Raw genomic sequence first — 24376 nt, 5'->3', positions numbered from 1 at the left:
AGCATTCAGTCCCACAGAAAGAACTGTGAAAGCAGTGCAAATCGCATTAGCAAATGAACGAGAACTAGCACACGGCAAACGGATTAATATCCTTACAGCGGAATCCGCCTTCGAGGCGCTATTCGGCCCGGTAAACCTGCCTACAGTGTCACTGGATCCGATACGGATACAGTGCGTAGATTCTCTAGGAGCGGAAGACGTGAAATACTATTTCGCCCCGCAATTCGAAGAACTGAATGATTTAGAATATGAAAAAGAATATCCTCTGCCAATCGAAATTTTGCCTCTCCCACAATATGCCTGTATAATCTATACAGATAGCTCTGTACAGCATTTCAACGTAGAGAGAAAATCCTACGATGCAGCATGTGCGATTATAAAAGGTCGTTGGCTGTGCGGTAAATTCAGACCGAAAGTAACAAAAACTGAATCTGTAAGAAACTGTTCGGTTCGGAGAACTGAAATCAGATCTTTAAAGATGGCGCTCGAAAATGCAGAACGTGAATTCCCGACACTTATCGTGTGCGATTCTCACAACAATAAACTGCAGAGCTGGATTGAAAACGACTACAAAGATGACACAGGTGCCACAATAAAGCATAAATTGCTCTGGAAACAGGTAGCTCTTTTACACAAAGAACTACAAAAGACTCACGTGATTCACACACAGAGTCTTCGACGTGATGGCGTTCACGTTGCAGGGAATTCATTGGCTAATACAGCCACAGCGGAAGCAACTAACCCGGCTTCCGTAGCCACAAAAAAGCGTACAGATAAATACATAGACGGGGAAACCATGCTGGCAGTAAAAACGACCGTAAAAGGCGACTGTGCAGCACTGCCCGTAAACTATCCACTCAATTATGCATACATAATCGATGCAAACTCCGTTCCTTTTGCTCGAATCCCTGGAGTGGGGGACAGAGTAATTCCAAACAGGAGCAGGAGAGGCTTCCTCTTACTGGAAGCACACATAGGGTTGGGTCTGAGACACCAAACAATTAAGGTTTCTCTGAAAGAATTACAATCAGAGTACTGGTGGCCAGGAATGAGCATAGATATTCAATGTTTTGCTCATAATTGTGAAAACTGCAACAGAGATCGCAGTAATGAACAGGCCAGTGTAGTTTCAGGATCCCTGCTAGACAGCATAAGGCGGTCTATCTGCGCAATCAAAGAAGAGAAGCGCGTCCCAGTGTACACCATTAAGACGATAAGCACTTAAAAAATGAGGCCTCCAGCGCTCGGCTGACGCTAGAACGGTTATAAAAGATTTGCGAGTCTTTATCGGCACATACGCAATTACCACGTTCCATTCTGATCAGGGTCCTGCTTTCAGCTCTCGAGCTTATAAGGAGGCCATGGCTAGCATGGGAATTGGGTTGCGGTATTCTTGTCCGTCACACCCCGAAGGGAACAGTGTGGTAGAAAGAAAAAAACGTGACATAAAGCAATCTATAACAGCGAAGGTATTAGGTTCAGGCGCTGGGTGGGTCAAACATTTAATAAGTGTCCAGACTAGTCTTAACAACATGCCAAGAAATTCTCTAAAAGGTTTCAGCCCATACGAACTATTGTTCGGAATTAGAATGCGTATTCAGGACCTCGATAGTCAGATGTCAGTGGTACAAGAAGAAACAACGGACTTTGACATCAAAGATCGTTTGGCTGTTTTACAGGAACTGAATGAAACAAGAAAATCATTAAGCAACATAAAGTTAAAGCAACAGCCCGATACCACTGACGAGGCATCACCAGCAACAGCCCCAGCAAGGCCTGTCTGGATTCCAAAGATTGGGGATCTAGTCAGAGAAAAGATCGCGGTTAAGAAGGAATTTGGGCCTTCTTACAGAAAAGCAGTACCTGTCTTAGCAGTCACCGGAACAAGATCAGTTGTACTACCGCCCCTTGCTGGTAAAAAGGAGAACAGAGTTGTGTCTATCGATCTGGTAAAACCACAAGCATGTGGCCTATAATCAACAGTAGGCCCAGTGGACTCCCAAGAAACAACAGAATACCCAAACTTGCAACAATCCAAGAGGTTCAAACTGAAAGACTAATCACATTCGATCAGCCTGCAGTGCACAATGAAGGACTATGCAATAAAGCCATGGAACTCGTGCCTCTTGAAACACAGATTGAAACAGTTTGTCAAGAAACAACACCAGTCTACACTAATGTGGCATCAGAAAGTGCTACCGAGAGACAGATTGAAAGAACAATCCCATCAATTGACAGAACTTCCTCTGGTTATTTCATCAATTTCGACAACTTCTCTGAAGATCAAAACGACCCCGAAGTGATGCCAGAAACAAAAAAGACTTTTAAAGAAAAAGCAACAGAACTCTTTCATCAGCTAAAGGAAATCTCCCTTATTTCCCCTTGGTTAGAGTTCTGGTTCGGTCTAGGTGTATTTTTCCTCCTGCTTTGGCTCATCATGGTACTGTGTTTGGGAAAATTCATTGAAGGAAAATATATTAAAATGGACACAGCAAGTAAGAACATCAACCTAGTCCTGAAACCACACAGATCATCCCACGTGAAGAAAAGAGAACTGTCAACAGTAAATGTCACAGCAATTCCAATACCTGGTGGGGTAGTATGGGAGAAAACAGACTCTGAGATCTATGGTCCGGTCGAAATCCTGAAGTATCCTCATCAACTAAAGGTTTCCTTAAGTGACTTTGTGACACCTAGTACATTCTCAGATGATTGGGACTTTAACAGTATTAATGACATGATGTCTGATTTAGTAATGTCAGCTAGATTCACAGATCATGATTATTTACAAGGTTCATCTAGTTATGAGCAGCTATTCTGTTACACCCACTATGGGGATCATTACTTGCATAAATCTACACAGCCTAGAAATGTTTTTATGTATAATCAATGGGAACATTTTCTACACCACCTAAAAGCAGTTCTAAAGCATTTTTTGAGAAATTCAAATACTTCTCAGGGTTTAACACCAGTGATGCAGAAACATTTTATTACAAACTGTTAGATAAAACAGGAATGAAAACATTGCTGACAAATTCTAAATTGATATATTCAGAAGCATTTTATGACAAAATGATGACATTTGGTTTTGATTATTGGAAAAATAATATTGAAACGAAAACAATTTGGGGTACAAAAGATTGGCAGGTGCAAGGCATTGAAGCACTATTTAGAACCTGCATGATACCAGAACAAATGTTATTTTTAAATGACACAATACACCAAACATCCTGTCTTCGCCTAGCTAAGATCAAAGACCTTAAAACACAGTCTATTCCAAAGCCAATACCTTAAAATACAACAACAGATATTGAGTTAGACGTAACACAAATTTTACATTTTAACAGAACACATCCTGATTGGAAAAAGTGGTTAATCTGGCCTACTGACACAAACAGCTGTCAAGATAGATTCCTGAATAAAACACAGGGGTTAAAAATGACCAGATTAGACTCGAGATACTCCCAGAGACAACATCCAGGGATAATAACAACATACAGTGTAGGGAAACTCTGCCTTGAATGGCTAACATCATCCACACTGGCTGAAATTAAGCAACACTTGTCTTTACTAAAGGATGGTGCTGATTTGCGCGATTTCATTCTTGGACCACGCAAACAGCGTCACAAGCGTTTCATAGCGACCAGTATCTATGCTGCTTACAACGAGGCTTGGAAAGTCAAACAAATTGAAACTGCTGAGAAAATACGAGAAATTGATCGTATTAATTTGGAGAAATCACTTTCTACAGTAGACAATGGGTTAATGACTCTGTCTTCCAGAATATATTCGTTGGACAATATTGTATCCTCTGCCTTTGATGTGATAGATAGAGACTTGCTAATGTTACAACATGGCCAGTCGCAATTACGCTCTATCATAGAACTAGGCTGGACGCTGCAAAATCTTCGTTCAGGCTATGTGCCTTGGCGTTTAATCAACACAACGTCATTATTTTCCAGTTTTAACCTTACTGATAAACAGATCAGTTTGGCACAGAAAGGAGCAGACTATACAATCCTGAGCATCGAAAAACTTGAGAGATTACCATTGACAATGTCAGAGAGTCCTGTCATTGAAAGGATAATACACGGAATTATCACAATTCCGATAACAACTTTCCGATTTAAAAAGTGCCTTGAGTACATACCTGCTGGCCAGTATGAACAATTGGGTAAAGGATATGTAAAATCTGAATGGAAATTACCATACACACATCCTTGCTACAGTGACAGCGACAAAAATGTATTTCTTAGTGGTGACAACTGTAAACATTCACTAAGCGGTATACTTCTGTGTCAGGGTATTAATTTACACGGAGCATGTGATGGAAATTCAAACAACCTTTCATGCCACCAGCTAGTCACACCTGCAACTCAGATAGAGCCCTTCTTTATGCAAACTCGCAAACGGGAGTTACATTCTTAGAACGGATCACAGATGTTGTGGCCTTGTGCCAGGGAAAAGGTATCTAGTGAAAGTAACATCCATGGTCAAATGCTGTATGCAAGCATTGTTTCCGAGTGGGCCTGCAGACACAGTGACTCCCATCTGGCCTCGTCTGAATCTCTATTCTATACGAATTGATACATTAAGCAAAATGAAATCTGTACTTTTACAGACAACAGTGCCTATAACGTCATCAAAAGAGACGTATGATCTTCTAGTTGCAAGGACAGCTACTGAAGTTCATGACCTTTTATCAACAAATTGCCCCGTGCATTTCGTAGAAATGTTGAGCCAACTCCTTAACTTGTCTAGTGCAACAAGCATCCCAGGCATATTTAAGAAAGTCTTTACGGGACTGCTAACACCTTTTCAGGCAATATTGGGAATCGTTCCTAATTTTGTACACTCTGTTTTTGGCGGCATACCATTATTTTTGGGACTCGTCGCAGGGATTTTATTTTTGACCCTCCTCCTTCGTTATGGCAAGCCTCGGCTCAGACATAGCTCCCATGGGAATGGAAGAGACAATCCTAGCGATGCGCTACCGGGACAGGATAACTAACGTCCTTGGATTGGCCAGGCTGAGAGATCTAAACATGACCTGGTTCCTTTCATTCAGACCGATATGGCAAAATTGCATTTTACCTGTGCTACGGTGTATGCTTTGTGGCGATGAATGCGTGTTGGACATCTGTCTTTCACTTCCATCAGCAGTACCAATGGACGTCGATACTTTGCTCAGTCCAATAACGGCTCACACATTGTGTTGTCCCCAGCGGCTACCAATCCTGATGACGGCATTCGTGGAGACTCCTGTGCTACAACCAAGTGGTAACAGTGGAGCGAGTGACAAAAGCAACATCACCCAGGTACGGCCTTCTGTGAGCATTGCTGTTCCCGACTATGATGACAGCAATCATTCTCACACCTGCCAAATTACAGCGCTATCTAATTTGGTTGAACTATCACCTGAACTTGTAGACCAATTCTTTGAGAGCCTGTCTGATACGATGTTCTCACCCATACAGAAACAATAACTTTGGAGAAGCTTTCCGACACACAGCGTTCCCATGAACTCTGAATTCGGCCTTCAGTTTTGATCAACAAAAACTGCAAAAAGCTTTGTAACTCTATTTTTCCCCGTTCAAGCATTAATTCTTTTGATTTGGACAATTTTTCTAATATTCACCCTTTTTTGGCACAAACAATTCTTTGCTTAACGTAAAAACAATTCTTAGAGAACAGAAGCTTCACACTTCTATTTCTAAACACATCTAGAGACATAACAACATTACATTAGCCTCTAGCACATGTTTTTACAATGCATTTTTTTATGTGATGATTTATCTCGCCCTTCTTCTGTCAGAGATACTTCATGTGTAATTCTTTTAGCATAATCGTTCATTGATTTCATATGCAATAATTTTTGAATGATTTCTATGCTTCAAAAACGTACAGTACCTAAATTTCACATATTACAAATACGCCTATTTCGAATGCATTTATGTATTTTGGGGTGGGCAATGTTACACATGCATCTAATTGCTCTAGTTTTAGTAATTTGATGGACATGAATACGTGGAGTGGGTGTTGCGTGTTTTTCTAGGTTCCTGATCGATACTGCGACCTTATGCCCCTATTCGGCTATAAATCCATTTATTCCCTATATTGGCATAACCGTTCAAGTGCGATATTCAGAAAGTCATCTCTGGCCTCACACGAACAGAGCCACATTCCAGCATAGTTCTCTGCCACTTCCTTTGCAACCAATTAGTGCAATGACAGAGCAGAAGTCACTATCTGATATTCCTAGATTAACACTCCGAGTTCTTCAACAAGATAAAAACTCAGCAAACATGGAAATCCCCGCTTGCTGTGTTTTGATTAGTAATGGAACTCTAATGAGCAACTGATAACTATCACTTCCTAGTGACATCTTTAATTGACGTCTTATGTCCAGCAAACTTGCGTCAAACCCGGCACCTGTCAGGTATAAATATTACCAACGTTGCCTTAAGCAACGAGACCAACAAGAGCTGTCGTGCTGTTGTAAGCTGTCGTGCACCCTGTGTGCATCCCATTGCTGCTGCAGGCAGTACACTGCTGCTGTTGTCCCTTGGTGGTGAAGCTACTGATACCATTATCGCTGCTAAAGCGCGAACGATGGTGCAGGACACTTAGGAGCTGAACAGCCGTCCTTCTGCGAAGAAGCCCAGCAGATTCCAGCTGCCGCGGACGCTGTCCCCCGCCTCCTCCTTCCGACGCGCTGAAGAGAGCCGCTGCCTTTCTCCTGCAGAGAAATCCAGCTCCAGCGTTTCCGGTCTGCCCTCGCGGGTGACTGGGATATTGAGTGCCCCCTGAAGGAAATACCAGACTTCCATCATTCTATTCAGAGGTATGGTGTTGACTAAACCCTTAGACGAGAATTCTTGAAAGCAAACCTTGGCAAAACCAACTTAACTTAAAGCTACTTACTTACTCCCCTTCCACGTGTTAGGCTTAGGTCAGGCACACTGGGGTAGGCTTAGTTAGAAGCACCAGTTGAGTATTTTAGCCTAATGTATATATGACTGTATATATATGTTTTATTACTTTTAAACCATTGTATGGCTAAGAAACCATATCAATGCTTTTACAGTTCTATTACGCAATCCTTATCTTACTGTACGTACTTTTTATCATAACAAGTCTTGCAATTGTGGCAATACATTTCTCTTGTACGAGAAGAAAGACTGTTCAATAAATGTTAACCCTTTATTGACAAACGCCCGTCTCTCTATTCTCTACATATCGTGAAAGTAAACTGCACTAACCTGACTGAGTGAAATACATGTCTATTGTTTCACACGACCCTAGAGATTGACTCTTGATCTGAGGAGCAAAGTTGTCATGTTGCACGGTTGTTGGAAAGCTGAATCCCTTCTTGTCTGTGCCAAGGAAGCTGATCACTTCCTATGCAGAGAAGAAAGTTTCCAGTGACCTCTGAGCTAGTTGGTAACACACCCAATTAAGTTTAGCATAGTCAGTGGAGGCCTGGAATATCCGCAGTTCCACGTCGATACTACTGTTTATGTTATTCCAATGCGCAGGGCCTAGTGGGAAACTAGGAACTACACTACATACTATCTGAAAATCAATCCTTAAATTAGAGAAACATCTGGTTAAATGATTTCACTTCAGAGCTAAGCCATTCCATCCCATCATGATAGGGCTCCAGAGAGCAGAACTGGTTAGTGCCAGCTCCAGTTGGAGACCTATGATGTCCAAGTCCTCCATCAAGGTGTTCTTGGCTTCCTTCTTCTCACTCCCAATGCTGATGATGACACGGTCATCACCACCGACAAGTGACCGCGCTTCCAGCTTCACCACACTCCTCGGCGACCAAGATGGCTGCTGCCTTCAAGAAGATGGCCCTCTATACCTGGACCGAACTCTGTACCTTCAGACAGAACTCTGATCCTTTTGTTCATGCACCCCTGCTCACCTTAGTTTTACATTTCTGAGTCCCCAAGACCAGAAACTGAGGTTACAGATATTCTGTAGGCATATGACATGTTGATAGGAGAAAGGAACCCCCAGGTCACAAGTGAAAATACTTCATCATTTAGTTGCTGTCCTAAATTCTACTGTTGAGAGACTAAAGTGGAAATCCAGGTTGATTTTATTCATAAAATGAAAACAATAATAAACAAATGGGATTCATACTGCACAACCTTACAGGCCTTTTTTTGCCCTAAGGAGGCTCAAAAACACTTTGAGCGTTCTTTTATGCAAGTCTACCTCACTTCCTGTGACTATGGATTCGATAGTTTTACCTTGATCAAACGCCACACAGCGTCAGAGAAGTTGCAGGCAACCAATGCACGCCCTGGTTTGAGATTCTTATATGTGCTTTTAGAATCTTACAGATTTTACAGAAAAATAGGTGCACTGGTCCAAGTGGGGACTTTTTTTTATTATTGCAGAATTTCTGCTTTAAATGAGGTTCATTTTTATCATTTAATGTATACTATTTCTATTTCAAAGAAGCGGCAAATGTTGGCTGTTACACACTCTAAAGAAATCATTATGTCAAGCTTTGCAACTGTTACACTATTAAAATCAGTGGTACAGAACGTATAATTCTCCAAAACGAGTAAGTACTCTTATATTATTCTTTTGATAGATGCACAAAGTATAGTTTCAGTTGTAGCGCTTTAACATTCCCGGACGTGTGGCAGAGCTAAACGATTTACAAGTTTGATTCCCTTGATCAATGTTTACAAAGAATATGCAAATAAAGCTTGGAAAAAAAGTGTAAAATGGCATATTTGCACCATTTCAAATGGTTCATCGGTTAGACGCCTCTCCTTCACACACATTTTTTTAATTTTGGAGTTTTTTATAGCCGGAACTCGAACTGCATGTATCAGAGCGCTTTACATGAGCACCAGTTGGGTCACGAACACAACACATTCATCGTTGGGCACAGGGACATTAGGTGCCCAGAATCACAGGATGGTGCGCCCCCCTGCCGAGACTCATACGCGCTTCTCTAGGGCGACCGCTCTAGCCATTAGGCCACATAATCTCCCGCATGAATGTCCCATTCAAGTGGCAGATGAAGTGTTCGCTTTCAGGGTGGCTGGCCACGTCATTCGCACACGACAAGGAAAAATGTGCGCAAGAACTTTTCGTTATTGCACAGAAAAAATAAATTAGATTAATTATTGGTCGCAACTTACTCTTAAAGAGATCCTATTTATGTCCATAAGTAAGATGTAAGCCAAACAATGACGATTAAAATCAGGGTCTTATACCTGAATCTTTCACTACAAAATAGCGACAAAAATGTGGCAAATGCCTTTACAAATAGTTTAATTATATGTTATCATATCTGCCTCTGAATTCTCTGACAACACATTTCACGCTTACCTTGAAATACATTCATGTGAAAACTTGAGTAAACTATGTGTCAAGTGTTGCACACAGCTTACAGCCCCATATTTAAGAGACCTGCGCCTGTACTAACGCCTTTGTATATCTATACACTCGTGTCAGTCTCACCCTTTTGCAGACAGAAGTCCGGTACGTCTGGATAATTCTTCCTGGCTCGTGCCACAATCCCAGGAGCCCTGGGAGGTCGCCACCCGGAAGAAGCGTTGGAGTGGTAATGAGGGCACTCGGGCAATGTCCGAGGGGCCGGTGTCCGAGCTCCAGCTGTGGGCTGCTTTTTTGAGCAGCCTGGGGCCGATTTGGGCGGTTCTGAGTTGTTCCATGCCACCAACTGCCCAGTGGGTTTCTGAGTGGCCTTTCTGGAAGTAAATGGGCGTCCATTATCTCCCTTTTACCAAGGAGCAGAGGTGTCACTTCTTTTGTTTCCTGGACCGGCCCATTAATGTATGCCAGTGGCGTAACGAAACATGAGGGAGCCCCCCTGCAAACAACATGGAGGGGGCCCCCCTCCCATCCTCCGTGCCAGTCTAGAGCTCTCAGGCCAGCGACCCGCCATACTGCAGGGGATGCGGGGCTATTGTTACACCACTGTAACTAATCCAGCCGTTATAACTAACACTGGATGGTGGAGTCAAAGGTTGGGCTTAGTCTGCCAGCAGGCTATCATAGGTGGTGGTCCATTCATTACAGGGTCCCTGCCATCAGTACGCCAGGGAAGTTTGCCCAATTATAGGTGGGTTTCCTGATGCAGACTCCTGTCATGATATACAACATCGGGCCCACTCATCGTTCAGTTTTGACAAAAGTGCATCCACTACTCCTTTTCATTTCCGTTTTAAAACATTAGACAATGCGACAATGCAGTATTTCAAAAGCAGATGGTGTGACCTAGTTCTAGGACACCCCCGCGCCGCACGGCCACCAGCTGCTGCGTGTGCCCCCTCTGCCTGACTGCCTCGCTGCCGCCGCGTGACCACGCCCCCTGCCCTCGAGCGGCGTGGTCCGTGCTCGCCTGTCCTGCCCCTGTCGTTTTTTGCTGTTTTGCTGTGTAATTTGTATAATCTTAGCCCTTCTGTATTGCCTGTGTAATTGTTTTGTAAGTAGGTTTGTTTTCCTTCCTGTTTGGCCGTTTCGCTGCCCGTCGTCCTCCCTCCCCGCTTCCCGCCACCGCCGCTAACCCCACCCCTTTTTTCCTTCTGTTCCCTCCCCGCTCCTGCCTCCCAGCTGCTCCGCCCCCCCCTCGCACTTCGCCATATATGGCGACCGTGCGAACGCGCAGCGGTCACGCGCAGCGGGCGCGCCGATTGTGCGCCAAAGGTAAGCCCGTCTACGCCCGTCCGCTTCTGGACCGCGCCCAGTGCCAGGACCCCTGGCCCTCGAGGACCCCGGCCGACCCGCCTGACGTACACAGCCGCCAACCTCAGCGCACTCAATGCCGGTCGACTCCCAGGATGCTACCAAGCCACACCACGACGCACCCACGGACCCTTCAGCTGCCACGCCTGCAAGTTCACCTGCATCCGGACCTGCCTCGCACCAGCACCCGCCAAGTCGAACACCAGCAGCACCCACCTCAAGTGCATCCTGCTCAACACCCGCTCCGTCCACAGACACGCCATCGAACTCTGGAACCTCCTCGACACCACAGCCCCTGATGTTGCCTTCCTCACGGAGACCTGGATGAACGCCTCTTCAGCACCCGACATCGCCATCGCCATCCCAGAGGGCTACAAGATCACCCGGAGGGATCGCACCGCCAACTAGATGGGAGGAGGCATCGCCATCATCCACAGGAACACCATCCGTATCACGACCAGCACCGACAACACCCTTACCACCGCCGAACACCTGCATTTCCAGATCCACACCGACCCGAAGACCACCCTCAGAGGCACCCTGATCTACCGTCCTCCGGGACCACGCACCCAATTCAGCGAGGACATCGCCGACTTCGTCAGCCCGCATGCCCTCCCCTCCGCTGACTACATCCTCCTGGGGGACCTCAACTTCCACCTGGAGAACAACAACGACCGCAACACCAGCACCCTGCTCGACAACCTCGCCAATCTTGGACTCAAGCAGCTGGTGTCCACCCCCACCCACCTCGCCGGACACACACTCGACGCCGTCTTCTCATCCAGCAAAGACATCGCCTTCAGCCACGCCACCGGACTCCACTGGACGGACCACAGCTGCGTCCACTTCTCCTTCAAAAGAACGACGACCCACCACCACCAGCAACAGGCTGCCCGCAGAAGCTGGAACAAGATCACAGCCGACCAGCTCGCCACCTCCTTGAGCCAGCACCCTCCTGCCAGCTCAGCAAACCCCAGCCAGGCTGCCAACCACCTCACGAAGTGGATCAGCAACTGCGCGGACGAGCTCGCCCCGCTGAGGACCCCGCCCAGCAGACCCGGCAGCAAGAAAGCCCCATGGTTCACCGACGAACTCAAAAGCTCCAAGAAGAACTGCCGAGCCCTCGAGAAAGTCTGGAGAAGGGAGCCAACACCGGACAACATGACCACCTTCAAGCTTGCCACCCGGAAGCACCACCAGCTGATCCGCGCCGCCAAGAAAACTGCATTCAAGGACCGGCTGGACAACAACGCACACAACTGCAAGGAACTCTTCAACATCGTGAAAGAGCTATCCAACCCCAGTGCAGGAAACAACGACATCACCCCATCGCAAGACCTCTGCAACTCCCTCGCCTCATACTTCCACAACAAGATCGCGGACGTACACAACAGCTTCAACAACCAACCAACGCACACCACGACCAAACCACCACCCCCCACCACCACCCTCCGCGCCTGGACTCCAATCAGCACCGAAGACACCGTCCGCACGATGAACTCCGTCCACTCCGGATCTCCGACCGACCCCTGCCCTCACCACATCTTCAACAAGGCCGACGCTGTCATCGCACCCCACCTGCGAGACATCATCAACACCTCCTTCGAAACCGCCACCTTCCCTGAGAGCTGGAAGCACGCCGAACTCAGCGCTCTACTCAAGAAACCAACAGCGGACCCCACCGAACTCAAGAATTACCGCCCCATCTCGCTCCTCCCGTTTCCAGCCAAAGTCATCAAGAAGAACGTCAACAAGCAGCTGGCCGCCTTCCTTGAGACGAATGGATCCCTCGACCCCTCACAGTCTGGCTTCCGAGCCAACCACAGCACCGGGACCGCCCTCATCGCCGCCACCGATGACATCCGAGCCCTGATGGACAACGGAGAAACAGCGGCCCTCATCCTCCTAGACCTCTCTGCGGCATTCGACACTGTCTGCCACCGCACCCTAGTACAGCGCCTCAGCAACGTCGGAATCCAGGATAAGGCTCTGGAATGGATCATCTCCTTCCTCGACGGAAGAACACAGAGAGTCCGCCTACCACCGTACAAGTCAGAGGCCACCGAAGTCATCTGCGGCGTCCCTCAAGGATTCTCGCTGAGCCCCACCCTCTTCAACGTCTACATGAGCCCCCTCGCGGCCATCGCACGCCAACACAACCTCAACATAATCTCCTACGCCGACGACACCCAGCTGATCCTCTCCCTGACCAACGACCCCGCCGCCGCCAGAGCCAATCTGCACAAAGGGATGAAAGAGGTAGCCGAGTGGATGACGACCAGCCGCCTGAAACTGAAGTCAGACAAGACAGAGGTCCTCATCCTGGGCTCTTCACCCTCCGCCTGGGACGACTCCTGGTGGCCTCCCGCCCTGGGCACCGCACCCAAACCTACTGACCACGCACGCAACCTGGGCTTCATCCTGGACTCCTCCCTCTCCATGACCAGGCAAGTCAATGCCGTCTCCTCGGCGTGCTTCAACATCCTACGCATGCTACGGAAGATCTTCTGGTGGATCCCCACCGAGACCAGGAAGACCGTCACCCAGGCCCTCGTCACCAGTCGACTGGACTACGGCAACGCCCTCTACGCCGGTACCACCGCCAAGATCCAGAAGAGACTCCAGCGGATCCAGAACGCCTCAGCCAGACTCATCCTCGACATCCCACGAACCAGCCACATCTCCGGACACCTGAGAGACCTGCATTGGCTCCCCGTCAACAAAAGAATCACCTTCCGCCTCCTCACCCACGCACACAAAGCCCTACACGACCAAGGCCCGAGCTACCTCAACAACCGAATCAACTTCTACGCTCCCAAACGCCACCTCCGATCAGCCAACCACGCCCTCGCCGCCGTCCCCCGCATCCGAAGAGCGACAACAGGAGGAAGGTCCTTCTCCTACCTGGCCGCCAAGACCTGGAACTCCCTCCCGACCGACCTGCGCCTGACCCAAGACCACCTCTCCTTCAGGAAGAAGCTGAAGACCTGGCTGTTCGAGCAGTAACGGCACCCCCCTCCCCCCAGCGCCTTGAGACCCGACGGGTAAGTAGTGCGCTCTATAAATGTCTTTGATTGATTGATTGAATGTAACTACAAAGAGCACATTTTGATAATAAATTTGTATTAGTAGACAATAGCAATCTTAAGAGGCATTGCATAGCTGCATACAGACCGTGACCCCAATTCCATCACAGTCTCTCTCTCAGTGAGTCAGTCTCTCTCTCTCAGTCAGTCAGGCTCTCTCTCTCTCTCTCTCTCTCTCTCTGTCATTCAGTCTCTCAGTCAGTCAGTCTCTCTCAGTCAGTCAGTCAGTCAGTCTCTCTCTCTTTCTGTCAGTCTGTCAGTCAATCTCTCTCTCTCTCTCTCTCTCTCTCAGTCAGTCAGTCTCTCTCTCTCTCTCTGTCAGTTTCTCAGCCAGTCAGTCTCTCAGTCAGTCAGTCTTCAGTCTCTGAGTCAGTCAGTCTCTACTCTCTCTCCACTCTCTCTCAACTCTGTCAACTCTATCTCTACTCTCTCTCTCTCCACTGTCTTTCGACTGTCTCTCTCTCCACTTTCTCTCTCTCTATTCTCTCTCCACTCTCACTCTCCCTCTCTCTCTCTCTCCACTCTCTCTCCACTGTCTCCCTCCACCCTCTTTCTCTACTCTCTCTCTCTCTCCACTGTCTCTCTCCACTCTCTCTACATTCTATCTCTCTCCACTCTCTCTCTCCACTCTCTCTCAACTCTCTCTCTCACTCCACTCTCTCTCCCACTCTCTCTCACAAAGTAGTGTGTGTTGCCATGGGCGTACGCAGAAATATTTCTGAGGGGGGGCACATTTTTAACTTCATCGCCATCCCCCTTGCACCCTTCTCCCCTCTGCCTTGCACCCTTCTCCCCCTTCCCCTTGCACCCTTCTCCCCCTCCGCCTTGAACCCTTTTATACCTTGCACCATTCTCCCCTCTGCCTTGCACTCTTCTCCCCTCCGCCTTGCACCCTTCTCCCCTCTGCCATGCACCCTTCTCCCATCTGCCTTGCACCCTTCTCCCCTCTGCCATGCACCCTTCTCCCCTCTGCCTTGTACCCTTCTCCCCTCCCCTTGCACTCTTCTCTCCTCTGCCTTGCACCCTTCTCCTCTCTACCTTGCACCCTTCTCTCCTCTGCCTTGCACCCTTCTCCGCTCCACCTTGTGCCCTTCTCCCCTCTGCCTTGCACCCTTCTCCCCTCTGCCTTGCACCCTGCTCCCCTCTGCCTTGCACCCTGCTCCCCTTCTCCCCTCCGCCTTGCACTCTTCTCCCCTCCGTTTTGCACCCTTCTCCTCTCTGCCTTACACCCTTCTCCCCTCTGCCTTGCACCCATCTTCTCTCTACCTTGCAACCATCTTCTCTCCACCTTGCACCCATCTCCCCTCTGCCTTGCACCGTTCTCCCCTCTGCCTTGCACCCTTCTCCCCTCTACCTTGCACCCTTCTCTTCTCCGCCTTGCACCCTTCTCCCCTCTGCCTTGCACCCTTCTCCCCTCCCCCTTGCACCCTTCTCCCCTTCTCCCCTCTGCTTTGCACCCTTCTCTCTGCCTTGCACCCTTCTCCCCTCCGCCTTGCACCCTTCTCCCCTCCACCTTGCACCCTTCTCCCCTCCGCCTTGCACCCTTCTCCCCTCCGCCTTGCACCCTTTTCCTCTCCGCCTTGCACCCATCTCCTCTCTGCCTTGCACCCTTCTCCTCTCTACCTTGCACCCTTCTCCCCTCCCCCTTGCACCCTTCTCCCCTCCGCCTTGCACCCATCTCCTCTCTGCCTTGCACCCTTCTCCTCTCTGCCTTGCACCCTTCTCCTCTCTGCCTTGCACCCTTCTCCTCTCTGCCTTGCACCCTTCTCCCCTCTGCCTTGCACCCTTCTCCCCTCTGCCTTGCACCCTTCTCATATGAGCTTTGCCCTTGAGATTGCTGACAGTCTGACTCTGAGGGCCCCCACTCCCAAAGGGGATACAGACTCAAGACATACTCCACCGTTCTCACAGTTGAAATTCCGAGAAACAATATACTGATGTTATAGAGGCAAATTCACTAAAGAATACAAACTTTCCACACCACCCTCACCAGAAAGCTCGATAATATCCAACCCAAAGATTTCCTATAGGAATCAAGCTATTGTTTAAAATACTTCACAGTGGAGAGCTGCAGCTAAAGGTGCGGTGTTACAGGACAACCAAAGTCGTGAAATAGTACTACAATATTTGACAACATTGAGAAGATAGGATCTTGAAACCATTAATTCATAACATAGTCTTGCAAGTGTGTGGGACAGCGTGTTACCCGTCTGCCCATTCTTCCTTAGGAAATGGCAACCAGTTCATGAATAACATGCATATTTGCATCCATACTCTTGTCATGAGTGTGGTGTGTGCCATCAAAACCTGTCGGAAGAACACCATATCCATTTCCTCTCTCACAAATAGGTAGACCTGACCTCATGACTTGTTCTGTGTCCTAATTGCTCTGTGCTGCCTCCTGCTGGGGGCCCCCCACCCACCCCATCCTCCTTCCGGGCCTTGCTAGCTCTGACTGAAGAGAAACATTGCAACTTGTTACTTTGTTTCTCTTCAGTCAGAGGGAGGGGGCGAGGGGCTCGGAGCAGGCTGCAGACAGCCTGCACCTGCTTTAGAGGGAGGGAGGCTTGCTTCAGCGCAAGCCTCTCTCACAGCTCTCTGAAGTGCTGAGGGGCCCGGGGCCCCCTTCATTTGCTGAAGAGAGTGGGCCCCCCCCGCACTGCGGGGGCTGCGGGGGCGTTTGTTACGCCCCTGATGTATGCATATTGAGCGGGGGTAGGGAGCCTGAGCAAAAGTGGCCTCACTTGTCTTCAGGTGTGATTCACCAGTGTTTACCAATCCCTGCATTTTTTTAACGCTCCCCCCCCCCACACACACACCTTTTTAATAACATTTTGCAGAAGCAGTGTTTTTTTGCGGCAACGGAATATGCAAATGTGGGCCACTTATTTTTTTTTTTTTTGTGCGTGCCCGGGCTGATTTTCAATCCCAATCCAACCCTGATGGAAGTCCCGCCATACATTGTCCTACCGGGTAGACCCCGGTGGTACTTACCAGTTGTAGAGGCGGGGTATGAACATATGCAAAGTATAACGAGCCATTCGGGCGCCCTCATTTAATCTCTTTGTTTCTTGCCTTCAGTCCTTGTGTCGACAGCTGCAGCAGGCTCGCCGCCTCGTGAGAAGTGAGGGCTTGGCAGGCGGTGGGGTGCTTTTTGACCCCTGCAGCCTTGTTTCTGATCTCGACGTTGGAGTTGTGGCATTAGAATGTCATTGTACACATGAACATTAGACGTAATTACTTGTACCACTGATAACCAGGCTTCAAAGTTCGCTGATTGCTTTTGATAAGAGTCCATAAAAGAATGATGGAAGCCCAGCGGGCACACCTCTGTAGCCTCAAGAAGGCCTTATAGAATGCACAGGGATGCTGTTTAAGGATTCCTAATCTCGCCTGGTCGTGCCGACATATCAGCAACACTATCTGAGGAGCAGGACCTTGATTGTTTGCATCTTATACCGTGTCATGTGATGACGTATGTTAATGATAGCACTGCAAGACCTTGAGTACCCTGATACTGCCACATTATCACTTTCTGAAGGGACTCCCTTTACATTTCCACTCAAGGAGTCTGATAAAGGAAATACACTTAATTATTAATATTGGGAAAGTGTTATGGCAGCCTGTCATTGAAAACAAAAACACTTTCAATATACTATAAATAAAAATAAAGTACAGAAACCAGGAATCATGAACTTTGCAGGGTGTGATATCACTTTTATTACCAACATAAATTGGCATCAATCAGAGTGACTGTTTATCAGGGAATTTTGCCATTTACCATTGACCCGGTGGCGGAAGTGGATTAACTCACTTCCACTTGGACTGACAAAGAACATTCACACTAATGCCCAGATTACCAGGAGGTCAGTGTTTTCCAATTCCTGCTTAAACCCCCTGTTTTCAAAGCATTTAGAATTCCATCTGGGTCATATTTAATGCGTCCAGTAATTACCAGGTGCTACAAATATATCTCTCTTTCCTAAATTTCAGGCAGGCCACATCTGTTGGAATTTAACAGGGGAAAAATGTACCGTATTTACGTACCATGTGGATTTTGGTGCAGTACGCACCAAAATATGCAAGTTATTCACAAGAAACTCAAAATAGGTGCCATTTATTGTACCTATAGCCTACCCCAGTATATTCTTACTTATCTGGTGTGATATAAAGCGCCTGCATTCCAGCAAACTTGGAATCAGGGCCTATATATGTTTCGGACCATATCATACTTATTGTAAAAGAAGACGTTCACTTTCAAATTTTTGGTGCATATCTAATTAAATGTGTATTTAGTTCTGCATTACAATTTGTCTTACCCTAATCTTCAACATAATGAACTTGAAGTACATTTGAAACACCTCAAGCATATTTATTTTTTATTTTGTAGTTTCATAAAGTGGTATTGAGGCCTGTTTGCTAGAGTGCTTTAGAGCGCTTTACAATGACAAGTACAATTAGTACAAGACTAAGCCAGTCAGCTGCCTAAGAATTCTATAGTTGTTGTTGGACCCACCGTCTTTCCCGGAGCCAGGGGGACCCCGAAAGCCCGCATGAGCATGCAAAATTCCTGCAATTCCCACGCGCACTCCCGGGAGCCCGCCGACCCCAGAAAGAGAAAGTCATCCAGATAGTACATGACATATTGGTGCCCGGTTGCCTGTCTCAATACCCATTCCGAAAATGAACTGGATTTCTCAAAGTAAGTGCAGGAAACAGAACAACCCTTGGGCATGCACATATCCATGTAGAATTTGCCCTGGAATGAAAAACCTAGAAGGTGATGATCTAGAGGATGGACTGGCGGTAGCCGAAAGGCTGATTCAATATCTGATTTGGCCAGCAGGGCCCCTGGTCCCAGAAGCTTTAGCAGATCCACTGCCTGGTCAAAAGAGGCATGTTTCACGTTACAGATTTCTTCATTGATGGCGTCATTTAGTGAAGTGCCTCTAGGCGCTGACAGATTATGAATCAGTCTGAATTCCCCTTTCTCTTTCTTTGGGACCAAACACAGGGGTGAGCAAACAAAGTTGTGCACAGGAATGCAATCAAAAGGACCAACTATTCTGCCCAGGCGCAGTTCCTTTGTTTTTTTGGCTGCTGCTACCTCTGGATTGGTCCTAACAGACAGCTGATGTCTACATTCTGGTGTCCCTGTGTAATCTACCAATGGAATCCTAAAACCATACAAAAAACCTTCTAGTAACATCCTAGCAGTGGCATGATCTGGGTACTTGTTCAGCCAAGGAGTCATAGCCAGAATATCAATGGGTGAATGTGACACCATTCGTACCTTCACTCTATTCCTGTTTCTTCCTCCCCCTATTTCCTGAGAATGTGTTACCTTTTTTGAGGCATTTTGTTTCTGAGTGGGAAGGTTGATTACATATGGAACAAGCGTGTCTGAATTTACACGTGCCTGGTGCCCTGGTGCATGACCGTTTATTAAAATCCCAGCAAACCCCTTTTCGCACCCCACTGTTCCCTGGACTTGAGGCTGTGTCCCCGACCTGTGCCTGCCGAAAGGGCTGAGGTGCTTTGGAAGTGTGACGCTTGTTCCAGCTTTGCATAAGATTACCTGGCTGTCCTGGTGTAAACTGATCAAACCACGAAATTGAGTCGACTCGGACCCAGGTAAGTGATGAGTCAAATTCTTTAGCTTTCCTGAAATTCATGCCATAATCCTTCCATCCTACGCCCCCATATTTATCAGGCAGCATTGTGACCCTGCTATGGTAACACGCCATTTCTGCTTGCAGATTAGGCGAACGCTCAACTATAATAGCCATAAATACAGAGAAGGCCCTAATCCAGTTGTTTAAAGTCTCTTCTATCCTAAATCTTGCCATTTGAACACACCATTCACTAGGAAACATCCAATCCTTCTGCTTCTTGGCATACTCCATTTCCCTGTTATCCACAAGCAGAGAAAACATATTGACATAAGCACCAGCCCAAATCAATTCCTTCACTTCCCGTGTTACATGCCTTGCCAAATGCTCCCTCCTAGAGGGTAGTGTACCTGGGCCTAGCAATGGCAATGCCACCTACTTACCTATTTCCCCAGCGCCCGCTGGCTCCGCCATCTTGTCCTTTCCAGTGTTGCTTTCTTGCTGCGCCGCTTGGTGTAGACTGGGAGTGCTTGGCCCTGAGCTTAGTACTCTACTTGGGGCAGCCATAATCTTTGCCACCATCCTATGCGCCTCAGCTAAAGGGTCCTCCCCTACTTCTATCATGTCCCCTGAAGACAGTAACATTCTCCCCTTTCCTAACAAAGGAAGAACCACCGCTTTCTGAGCCGCTAACTCCGGCTGGACCTGACTAACCTCGGATGGTGCCAAGACCGGGTTGGGAGCCGTTGGGTTCGGGACAGGAATCCCCGGGAAGGGCGTGGGGGTAGGAGTGGGCACCACAGGGATCACCATTGGGACCACCGGGACAGAGGATGGAGGCACTGAACCTGGTGTAGGCATAGGCGTGGCAGGCGCAGGGGTCACTGGTATACTTGCTGGTGTCTGAGGAATAGGTATAGGGCTCACTGGTGGCAGTGGGAAACCCGAGGGACCCTCCCCTGAAGGACTCTCCCCCAAGGGCTGCTTTGTTATGGGATCTTGAATCTTCCCCTTCCTGTCTCTAGCCCGCTTGGGAAGTAGGTCTAATTCCCCTGTGGGTCGTGGGGGCACTAATGTTCGCTTGGGCCTGCCTTGTGGCTCATTCTGTTCATCTAACCTCTGCCTGAGCTCCGCAACGCTCTGCCCTATTTGTTCTACCTTTCCCCATCTCCTATCCATTGTCGCCATCCTGCGCATCATAGCTTCCAACATATATTCCATTTGGGAACGCTTTGCGCCACGTTTACTGGCCATATTATCTAAGCCAACAATTACCAGGTAACTCACACCATGATCTGCTATAACACCGCGAGCACAATGTTATTTGCCACCTACAAGGGGACCTATCCAGGCCTTTACCTGCGCAAGTTGGGGGTACACAGACTAAGCATGGGCGAATTTTGCGAATCTCGCGTTCGCGAATTTTGCGGATTTGAGAACTCGCAATCCGCAAAATCCGCGAATTCTCGCGAATTTGTGGATTTTTTTTTTGTGTGTTCGCGCGGGTTTCTGCCAGTTCGCGAGGGTTTTGTACAATTTCGCAAACGCGAACTTACCTGTCGGGTCGCAAGTTTTGCAAACTTGTTGTTTTTACGTGTCCAGCCTGTTTGGGACACTCTTCTTCATCACTGCCACTCTCTGTCACCACTGCCGCTCTCTGACTACTCATGCCACCCTCTGGCCCACCCATGCCACCCTCTGTTTCATCACAGCACCCTCTGGTTGTCCAGTGTACAATATTGTGGCAAAGCAAAGCACACCTTCCCTGCCTCAAGTGACCTGAATTAATTTGGGGCTGATTAATGTGTCACAGAATATTTTTTTAGCTGGCACCTGCTTCCTTAGTGCTTCCTGATTAGTGATCTTTTGCACTTGCTAAGTGCTTTCATTGTTGCAAAATTAGTTACAACACCTGCCCTGCCCCAACTGACAATAATGAATTAGGGGCTGATTAATGTGTCACTGGATTTGAACTTCCAGCCTGGCTCCTGCTTGTCTGCCTTAGCTGTAATTCAGGACCTTTGTGTAACTATTCTGAGGGTCAGAGCAGGGTCACATAATAGTTGCAAGTAGGCTACTGAACTCTGGAGGGGCCCCTCAGGAAGCACTACAGGAAATGGCTACTAATGATGAGCTTGAACTTTTGAACCTGGTAAGTAGTTTCAGTTTTGCTAAGATCGTATTTCTGCAATTTAGCGCTTATTCGCGGGGTGCGAAGTTGAACTGGGAAGCCGCGAACTCACGCGAAGAGTGCGAGCAAGCCATAAAATCCGCTGCTCGCGGATTAGCGGATTTTGCGGGAAATTCGCGAATCTCGCGGATTGCGAATTTACCGAAAATCCGCAAAAACCGCGAGCGGAACGGATTTTCCGCCCATGCTTAACACAGACTGGCCATAAGCACCACGTAACTGGGACCGCGCCACACCAGCTAGCCTGGGTGTTGGGCGAGCAAACTCTAGCCCGGCTGCCCTCAGAAGCAGTGAAGTGCAGGCCTGCCTGTGTCCCCTTTGAGCGATGTCCACTGCCTCGCTCCTTGTTGTCCCCATATGCAGTGCACCCCCTATGTACTCCTAAAATCCAAAAAACAAGATTAGCATATGTTGTGGACACACATGCAATATAACTTATTCAAATCCTGCGGTTGTGTTATTCACCTAATCAATTCCTGGGCGCCATACACCTTTACTTTGCTAAGTAATCCCACTTAACACCACTGAAATTTTAAAGAAAGAAAGTATGCAGATTTATATAGCGCAAAACCAGACCCAAGGGTATTAGAGCACTTTACATGAGCATCAGTAACAATACACAACCCTTCAAGGCACGGGGAGATTTAGAGGTCGATTAGGATGGCGGACGGACTTGCGTCCGTCCGCCACCCCTGAGTAGGAGGGACCATCCGCATGGGCAGCGGTGGTCCCTCCATAGCAATTAGGATGTGACCGCCACCCTGGCGGTCACATCCTGTATGTTTTACATTGCGGCGGGTGCTGCTTGAAGCAGCACCCGCCGCAATGTAAAAAATGAAAGCAGTGCATTTGCATGCACAAAGCGGCAGGCACCGCGCGGTGCCTGCCGCTTCGTGCACGCAAAGGCAGGGGGGTACCATAGGTACCCCCCATGTGCACCCCCCACGCAACCTTCACCCAGGGGGCCCGCAACGGGCCCCCAAAGTGAATGTCCGTATGCTTTTCCACGGCGGAAAAGCCGCCGCGGAAAAGCATTACTTTCCCTACATCCTAATATGGCTGGCGGTGTCTGATAGACACCGCCAGCCAATTTAGTGCTTTTCCGTCGTGGTCGCCTTCCGACCGCGGCGGAAAAGCGGAGGACAGATTGTGAGACCCACCAGCCATCCTAATTTGGCGGTGGGTCTTTCAGGCCTCCTCGGCGGATTTCCCGCATCCTCCGGGCCGGCGGTGGCTTCCGCCGGCCCGGAGTATGCGGGAAATCCGCCATCATAATGACCCCCTAGGTGATTTGCCCAGAATCACAGGATTTGGAGGCGACCTTCTTCTTTGTGTACACAAGTTATTATCTTAATGGGCTGTTGCTATGATCTGCCCCATAATTCCCCCAGACCGTGTGTCCTCCTACTTCCAGATTCGCAAAATTAAATCAATCCCCCAAGCAGGTTCCTGCAAGACCCCAATCTATGACAGACGTTTGAACACAGATGCCTGTTTGCAGATGCCTACTCTGTGCAGCTATATTACTTGTTACTCAAAGTCCACTGTCTTGCTCTACGGAAGGCTCGTTTCTTGTACAAGTTCTATGTGCGGTTATGAGCCCCCATGCGCCACACACAGCACAAAGCCGGTAAACCAAAGAAGGGACACTGACACGACTAACAGTTCTAGGCTACAAGTAGGTACAGGCTGCGCCATCTCTTGCTAGCTCACCCGATACTGTAAAGTACAATGCGGTGCCGCACGGAAATAAGCAGAACATACGTATTCTCCCGGACCTGGAACCGAACCCGGGCAGCAGCAAGCAGAGCACTGAATCCGAACCAGTCAACCCTTCTCAACAACAATGTACTTTTCCTGTTCAGTCCACAGGTGGGGAGCACCACAGCGGCGCTGCAGTATAAGTGCTCCTTACTGTACCTCTTTTGCGCCCGATACCGGCGGCCCCAGGGGTGCGCCGCGCCGTTCTCCTCACGCTGCACGGTGGGACACGCCAAACTCCCTCACAGCCTACCGGAACAAAGAAGTCCGCCTCCGGGCGCTGTCACTCTTCTTCTCCTGCCGCACGCTTACCAAACCGCTGAACCAACCTGCAGTAAAAAAATAAAGAGGAACAATCTCCATGCGATTCTCGTCGTCACTCTCCGCACCTCGGTGACCTGGAAAACAAAGAACAGAAAAAGATGACAGCCTCCTACAATGCTGAGGTAGGGCAGGCCTGGGAGCGCGGGAACAAGAGAACGCCTCCCGCGCTCCCTGGACTTTTAAACCCCTGTGCAGCCAGACCAGTTCTAACTGCCCGGACACCAGCTACCCCTTGACCTAGAAGCGTTCTAATCGCTTTCGGGTCACCTGGGAGCCTTTGCACCAATTGATGGTCAGGCTCGCTCGCGGCGTCATGATGACGCGGCGGGGCCTGCCTCACCATGGACTGCAGGCGAGGGGTGGGGGGGGCCGGTACCCCGCCACACCAGCGGGGGGGGGCGATGCCGGCCCCCACCTTTCTCGTCTTGCCTGGTCGTGCCCACATATCAGCAACCATATCTGAGGAGCAGGACCTTGCTTTTTTGCATATTATACCATGTAATGTGATGACATTTGTTAATGATAACACAGCAAGACCTTGAGTACCCTGATACTGCCACATTATCACTTTCTGAAGGAACTCCCTTTACATTTCCACTCGAGGAGTCTGATAATAGAATACACTTAATTTTTAATATTGGGGAAGTGTTATGACAGCCAGT

Source organism: Lissotriton vulgaris, chromosome 12 (assembly GCF_964263255.1).
Source record: "Lissotriton vulgaris chromosome 12, aLisVul1.2, whole genome shotgun sequence".
Taxonomy (NCBI): domain Eukaryota; kingdom Metazoa; phylum Chordata; class Amphibia; order Caudata; family Salamandridae; genus Lissotriton; species Lissotriton vulgaris.
The sequence above is the reverse complement of the archived record's forward strand: the minus strand, read 5'-3'. Positions refer to the sequence as shown.